This window comes from Vipera ursinii, assembly GCF_947247035.1.
Source record: "Vipera ursinii genome assembly, chromosome: 2".
In the NCBI taxonomy this organism is placed as follows: domain Eukaryota; kingdom Metazoa; phylum Chordata; class Lepidosauria; order Squamata; family Viperidae; genus Vipera; species Vipera ursinii.
The window spans coordinates 22,403,051-22,410,730 of record NC_139513.1 but is presented as its reverse complement, the minus strand read 5'-3'; positions in this window follow the sequence as shown (position 1 = coordinate 22,410,730).

Genomic DNA, 7,680 nt, shown 5'->3' with positions numbered 1-7,680 from the left:
TTGCCACCGTTGTAAAGTGAATCACTGCACTTGTTGAGTCACTAACACGGCTGCTAAGTGAAATGCGGCTTCCCCATTGACTTTGCTTGTCAGAAAGGTTGCAAAAGGGGATCACATGACCCTGGGACGCTGCAACCCGTCATAAATATGAGTCGGTTGCCAAGCATCTTGATCACCTGATCACAGGGATGCTGCAATGGTCATAAGTGTGAAAAGTGGTCAAAGGTCACTTTTTTCAGTGCTGTTGTATCTTCACATGGTCCCTAAACAAATGGTTGTGTGTCAAGGATTACCTGTATTCCATTTAGAAATCGTTGCAAAAGATTCTGTTGGAACTCTCTGCCTGCCTAGAGATCAATGCTGTGAAATAGGGGAAGGGGCTTAATGCTTTTGAAATGTTTAAAACTACAATCCCCACCGGCTCCTCTGGCTGTGATTTAGGGGAATTGTCATCCAACCTATTCAGAGACTCCTTGTAACTCTAATGTTAACCAGAATCTAAATGCAGATCTGCACGGAAAGATTGTAATACCTGTGCAGTTGTTTAATAAGGATATCATATATATATATATTTAATTCCATTTATATCCCGCCCTTCTCCGAAGACTCAGGGCAGCTTACAAGCTTAGCAGTAGCCTTCATTCTGTGTATATGCCTGCTTATTATTAGGGCTTTCACACACACCCCAAGCGGCATTATTACAAAGTCAGCTTAATTGCCCCCAACAATCTGGGTCCTCATTTTACCTACCTGGGAAGGATAGAAGGCTGAGTCAACCTTGAGCCTGGTGGGATGCGAACCTGCACTAATTGCAGGCAGCTGGTGTTACTTAAGGAGGCATTAGCCCACTGCTCCACCCAAACACTTCCAAAGCAGCCCTCTTCATCGTGAGCAGATCCACCGATAACCTCCAAAGCAAATTTTATGAGCCGTCCTGATTTTTTTTTTTTTGCACACAGACCTGCAGTAAGCAAAATGTGTATGTCTCCAGCTACCTGGTCCATCTTCCTATCTAGAGATTTTCACTTTCATGGGTCATGTCTTGATGATGAGACTTGAAGGATCTAGGGCAGGGGTAGGCAACCAGATTTAATTTAATTTAATTTAATCATGGGACTTATATGCTGCCCTATCTCCCGAAGGACTCAGGGCGGCTAACAACAATAAAACAACAATAAAAACAGTAAATACAAATATTAAAAAAAGATTAAATTTACAAAGCCCCATTGATTATTTACTAAAACCAATAAAATTAGAACAATATTAAAACCCCCATCTTCAGTCCATACATTTGACAACTTGACAACTGGCTTGTATTTATGACAATTGCAGCGCCAGTGGGAAGTCAGATACATTTGACAACCATGTTACCAGTGTGGGAAGAATCCAGAGAAAGAACTATTTGGGGGGGAATATTAAAAAGGTGAAATATATGTCCCCAAGGGAATAATAAAAATAAAAAGACAGAAACCAGCCCCAGCAACCAGCCCTAGCCCCTCACCCCCAGGCAGAAACTTTGAGCCGTCTCCTGCGGCTCCCAGCCGCCCGGTGCGCGCGCACCTCTTCGAACGGGCAGTGGTGCGCGCGCACCTCTCCAAATGAAGAGTGGCACCGCCTGTTCCGAGAGGTGCGCGCGCACCTTTCCGAAGGGCGGAGGTGCGCGCGCACCTCTCCAAGCCGCCGCCGTCCCGTCCGGAGACCTGCTGCGTTCACAGCAGCTGTGCAAACAAGATGGCAGCGGTTTGGAGAGTGCGCGCGCACTCGCCAAACCGCCACCATCCCGTCCGGAGACCTGCCGCGTTCGTCAAACATTGACAAACATGGCAGCTGTGCAAACGGGATGGCGGCGGTTTGGAGAGTGCGTGCGCACCTCTCCCAAGCCGCCGTCTGGAGACCTGCTGACGTTTGGGGAGGTTTTGGGCAGCTTTGCAGACGGGCCGCGGCAGCTTTCGCAACAAGCGGGGCCGCTGCCCGTTCGCACGGAGGTACGGAGACCTGCCGACGTTTGGGGAGGTTTGGGGAGGTGCACACGCACCTCTCGGAATGGGTAGCAGCCCCGCTTGTTGCGAAAGCTGCCGCGGCCCATCTGCAAAGCTGCCGCGGCGGCTTTCACAACAAATGGGGCCGCAGCAGCTTTCGCAACAATCGGGGCCCCTGCCCGTTCGCGCGGAGGTACGGAGACCTGCCGACGTTTGGGGAGGTGCGCGCGCACCTCTCGGAATGGGTAGCGGCCCCACTTCTTGCGAAAGCTGCCGCGGCCCGTCTGCAAATCTGCCGCGGTGGCTTTCGCAACAAGCGAGGCCCCTGCCCATTCGCATGGAGGTACGTAGACCTGCCGACGTTTGGGGAGGTTTGGGGAGGTGCGCGCGCACCTCTCGGAATGGGTAGCGGCCCCGCTTCTTGCGAAAGCTGCCGCGGCCCGTCTGCAAAGCTGCTGAAAGCGGCAGCTTTGCAGACGGGCCATCGCCGTCACGCAACCGGGAACCGGTTCCATCACACATAAAAAAAAGGCAACCACACGCGTCCGCGCATGCACAAGAAACATTTTTGCGCATGCGCGTGCATGGACGCATGCACGCGGCTCCCACTTTTTTTTATGTGTGATGGAACCGGTTCCCAGTGGCTCTTTTCCTTTTTCGGGTTGCCGACCCCTGAACTAGGCAGATGCCAGCTTTTACAAATGCAGATGTAATAATCCAATCAAAAAAGTTTGAGCCTTGCAGCTAGAAACTGAAGAGATTAGGAAGACAAAGATCCCTAAAATCTATACACCCCCACCCAAATTCTAAGGACAGGAAACATAATAGGATTAACCCACCAATACCAAAAGGACACAGGGGGTTGGACTAGATGACCTCCAAGGTCCCTTCCAGCTTATTATTATTATTATTATTACACTCAGACTCAGGTCAAAGTACATGATGCAGGAAATACAAAAACTCAAAAAGGGACACGAAACAACCACAAGCACCCCAGAAGGTATAAAAACCCATCACCCCCAGCTACATGTTGTCAGTTTTCCCAAAGCCATCTTTCTTTCTGGCTCTCTCTTCAATAAACTACAACTTTCTTTCTAAAGCAGTCTCCATTTTGTTTATTCCCAGCTTGGACTGGACCCCAATGAAGATTTCTTTTTTTTTTTTTTGACACCAGCTTAACAACTGCAGTGATTCACTTAATAGTGGTGGCAAGAAAGGTCCTAAAACGGGGTGAATCTCACTTAACAATTGTCTCGTTTAGCAACAGAAATTTTGGGCTCACTTGTGCTCAAAACTGTCTACGGAGATTCTCAGTCATCCGGCTCGTGGTTGTCTCAAACGTGCTTTTTGTTCAAGAGGCAACTGGACTTTCTTGTTTTTCTTTGAAGACGTTTCGCTTCTCATCCAAGAAGCTTCTTCAGCTCTGCCTCTTGAAAAAGCCGCTTTGGGAGACTGCGGTCATAAGGTGAGGACTCCCTGTTCAAGGCCCATCGCTTCTAATAGCACCACTGAAGGCATGGGTTTCAGGAAGGAGATTTTTTGCACCCCAGCAAATCTCTAAATGGCTAAAGTTAAAGTCAATGCTGGAAAAGATATGCAGAGGACTTTCCCATGTACTTTAGTGGAACATGTTTCTTCAAGGCAAGACCTACAATGCTGGGTAATTTGCCAGATTGGAAGCTAGGGTTTTCTGAAGTTGTTTTTCCCCCAGGGTGGCCAGTCGTGTTGCATTAGCAGTTTTTTTTCTATAGCGCAAAAGAGTGAGAGGGGAAAGACCGAACAGGAAAGAATCAGTGACCCCTGCCATGCCCACAGGGCTCGGTCACAACCCTAGTTAATGCCCACCAGGACTGTATTTCAGAAAGGGGACAGCAGTTCTTGTTTTCTATGGGGCTCCAACCCTCTACCAGGAATTGAAGTCATGGATCACCGCACTTTAGTGCGTTATAATAGGACATTTAACTTTTAACAGTTATCCAGATCCTGCTGCTGAGTGGTTGCAGGAAGGAATATATAGAAACTCCGCGAAAATAAATAAATAAATAAATAAATAAATAAATGAATGAATGAATGAATGAATGAATAAATAAATAAACGAACGAACGAACGAACGAACGAATGAACGAACGAATGGTCACCTCATATGCTTCCTGTATATCAGGGGTGTCAAACTCAATTTCATTGAGGGCCGCATCAGCATTGTGGTTGCCCTCAAGGGGCAGGGTGGGCGTGGCCTACTGGGTGGGCGTGGCTAGAGTGCGTATGGCCTACTGCATGGGCGTGGCCAGCTCTACATCGTTCTCATCAAGGGTGCCTCTGGGGGCCTGGGCAGGAGTGGGACAGATCTGAGGGTCTCTGGCAGGAGGAGGGTCTCTGGGCCAGGGCCAAGGCAGTGGGGGCCATTCCCTCACTGTTTCCAGGATGGCTTCGCGGGCTGCATGAAACCACTTTGCGGGCCGGATCTAGCCCCCGGGCCTTGTGTTTGACATGTCTGCTGTATATGGACAGGAATCAGTGAGAGAGAGAAACAGAGACAGACATGTTACAATAGAGAGAGATGGTTGCTAACACAGAACACAGAATAATAGAGCTGGAAGGGACCTCGGAGGTCTTCTAGTCCAACCCTTAAGTAGAAAAACCTTATGCCATTTCAGACAAATGGCTGTCCAGTCTCTTTCTTAAAAGTGATGAAGCACCCACAACTTCTGGAAGCAGGCTGCTCCACTGATTGTTCTGTCAGGAAATTTCTCCTTAGTTCAAGGTTGCTTCTCTTCTTGATTAGTTTCCTTCCAGTTGCTTCTTGCCTTGCCTTCTGATGCTATCATGTCACCCCCAGCCTAGTCCTTCTTTTCTCTAGACTAACCATACCCCCCCCATTCCTGCCACTGTTCTTCATGTTTTAGTCTCCAGTCTCTTAATCATCTTAGTTGCTCTTCTCTGCACACTTTTCAAAGTCTTGACATCCTTTTTGCAATGAGGTTACCAAAACTGGATGCAGTATTCCAGATGTGGTCTTACTAAAGTTTTATAAAATGGTACTAATACTTCACATGTGATCTTGACTCTGTCTCTCTGTTTATTCAACCAAGGATTGCAATGGCTTTTTTGGCTGCTGCCAAAAACATGGTAATGGAATTACACTGCATTAAAGGTAAAGGTTCCCCCGCACATGCATGCTAGGTAAAAGGTAAAGGTAAAGGTTCCCCCGCACATGCGTGCTAGTCGTTTCCGACTCTAGGGGCCGGTGCTCATCTCCGTTTCATAGCCGAAGAGCCAGCGCTTGTCCGAGGACGTCTCCGTGGTCATGTGGCCGGCATGACTAGACGCCAAAGGCGCACGGAACGCTGTTACCTTCCCACCGTAGTGGTCCCTATTTTTCTACTTGCATTTTTACGTGCTTTCGAACTGCTAGGTGGGCAGAAGCTGGGACGAGTAACAGGCGCTCACTCTGTTACGCGGCACTCGGGATTCGACCCGCCAAACTGCCGACCTTCCAATCGACAAGTTCAGCGTCCTAACCCACTGAGCCACCGCGTCCCTACATGCATGCTAGTCGTTTCCAACTCTAGGGGCCGGTGCTCATCTCCGTTTCAAAGCCGAAGAGGAAGAGCTTGTCCGAGGACGTCTCCGTGGTCATGTGGTCGGCATGACTAGACACCAAAGGTGCACGGAATGCTGTTACCTTCCCACTGTAGCGGTCCCTATTTTTCGACTTGCATTTTTACGTGCTTTCGAACTGCTAGGTTGGCAGAAGCTGGGATGAGTAACAGGCGCTCACTCTGCTACACGGCACTCAGGATTCGACCCACCAAACTGCCGATCTTCTGATTGACAAGCTCAGTATCCTAACCCACTGAGCCACCGTGTCCCACACTGCATGACAAAACAGAAAAATGCAGAAAACACGATGCAGGATATATACCACATAAAAACAGAATTACAAATTAAAAAGGAAAAGAAAACCTTATATTTTATACTTATTAATTGTCACTGGTTTACCAAAAAAAACCCCAGTGCTATAATATAAACAATGCAACATATTATTGCAACATATCACAAAATCTCTGCGATAAGCACACATACTGCTGATCCCTAAGATAAATAAGTGGCTTAACTGACTGTCTCCTTTAAAATCCAAGTAACGTAATGTGCAAAATTTGTTGCAAGAAAAGATCCAAACGAAAATATTCCAGTCTCCATACAGACTGGCAGCTTCCTAAACTGGTTAGATGCACAATAGTGGTTACCCTTTTTGTGTGTCAAGACTGAAACCACACAATTCTCGACCAGAGGAATATGGAAGCATTGTTGCAAATCCGTCACTAGAATTGACTACTACTAATTATTTCCATCATATAACTTGTTTTTCATAGTGCAGTCCTAGCAGCACAGTGGTTAGAATGCATTATTGCAGGCTAACTCTGCCCACAGTCTGTAGTTTGATCCTAACCAGCTAAAGGTTGACTTAGCCTTCCATCCTTCTGAAGTTGGTAAAATGAGGACCCAGATTGTTGGAGAATTTGCTGACTCTGTAAACTACTCAGAGTGCTGTATATAAGTCTAGGCCAGACATGTCAAACACAAGGCCCAAGGGCCAGATACGCACTCTGGCCACGCCCATCCAGTAGGCCACGCCCACCCTGGCCATACCCACCCGACCCCCTGAGGGCAACCGCAATGCTGATGCGGCCCTCAATGAAATTGAGTTTGACACCCCTGGTCTAGGCACTATTGCTATTTGCTGTTGTGATAAATTATTTGCATTGTTATCTTCTTCCTACTTTCTCCTGTGCTGGAAAAACACACACAGCTGACTGTGTCTTTAACAGCTTTTTGCACAAATCACAAAGAGGTATCCTTTTGCATCTTTTGAAGGTTTAGTATAATGTAGTTACCAGTTCAGGCCTGCAAAACCTGGCTCCTGGTAGAGGAGCAGGGGAGTGTAAAAGGGTTGTTAAAATTAGCTATACTCTTCACCATAGTTTCCAACAGAAGTTTGGACTCCTAACTGGTAATTAATTATTCTAGGGTGTTTTCCAAAAGAGTTTTTAAATGTGTAATTGCCCTGTTTCATGCACAAAATACAATAAGGCTCTAGGCATCATTGTTTTGCATTTTCCCAGTGCTTTGCTCATTTCTTTTCTTGCTATGGAAAACATACAAAAGAAATATAGGAATGGTTTTGTGGCATCTTTAGACTAGTTGTGTTGGGAACCTAATCATAATAGTAAAGCTGGAAGGGACCTTGGAGGTCATCTAGTCCAACCCCCCGTTCAGGCAGGAAACCCTATACCATTTCAGACAAATGGCTGGCCAGTCTCTTCTTAAAAACTTCCAGTGTTGGAGCATTCACCGCTTCTGGAGGTAGGTTGTTCCACTGGTTAATTGTTCTAACTGTCAGGAAGTTTCTCCTTAGTTCTAGGTTGCTTCTCTCCTTGATTAGTTTCCATCCGTTGCTTCTTGTCCTGCCTTTGGGGGCTTTGGAAAATAGCTTGACTCTCTCTTCTTTGTGGCAGCCCCTGAGATATTGGAACACTGCTGTCATGTCACCCCTCACCCTTCTCTTTGTTAAACTACACATACCCAATTCCAGCAACCGTTCCCTATATGTTTTAGCCTCCAGACCTATAATCATCTTTGTGGCTCTTCTCTGTACTCTTTCAAGAGTCGGAGCCATTGCTTTGGAAGTACAGGTAGACCT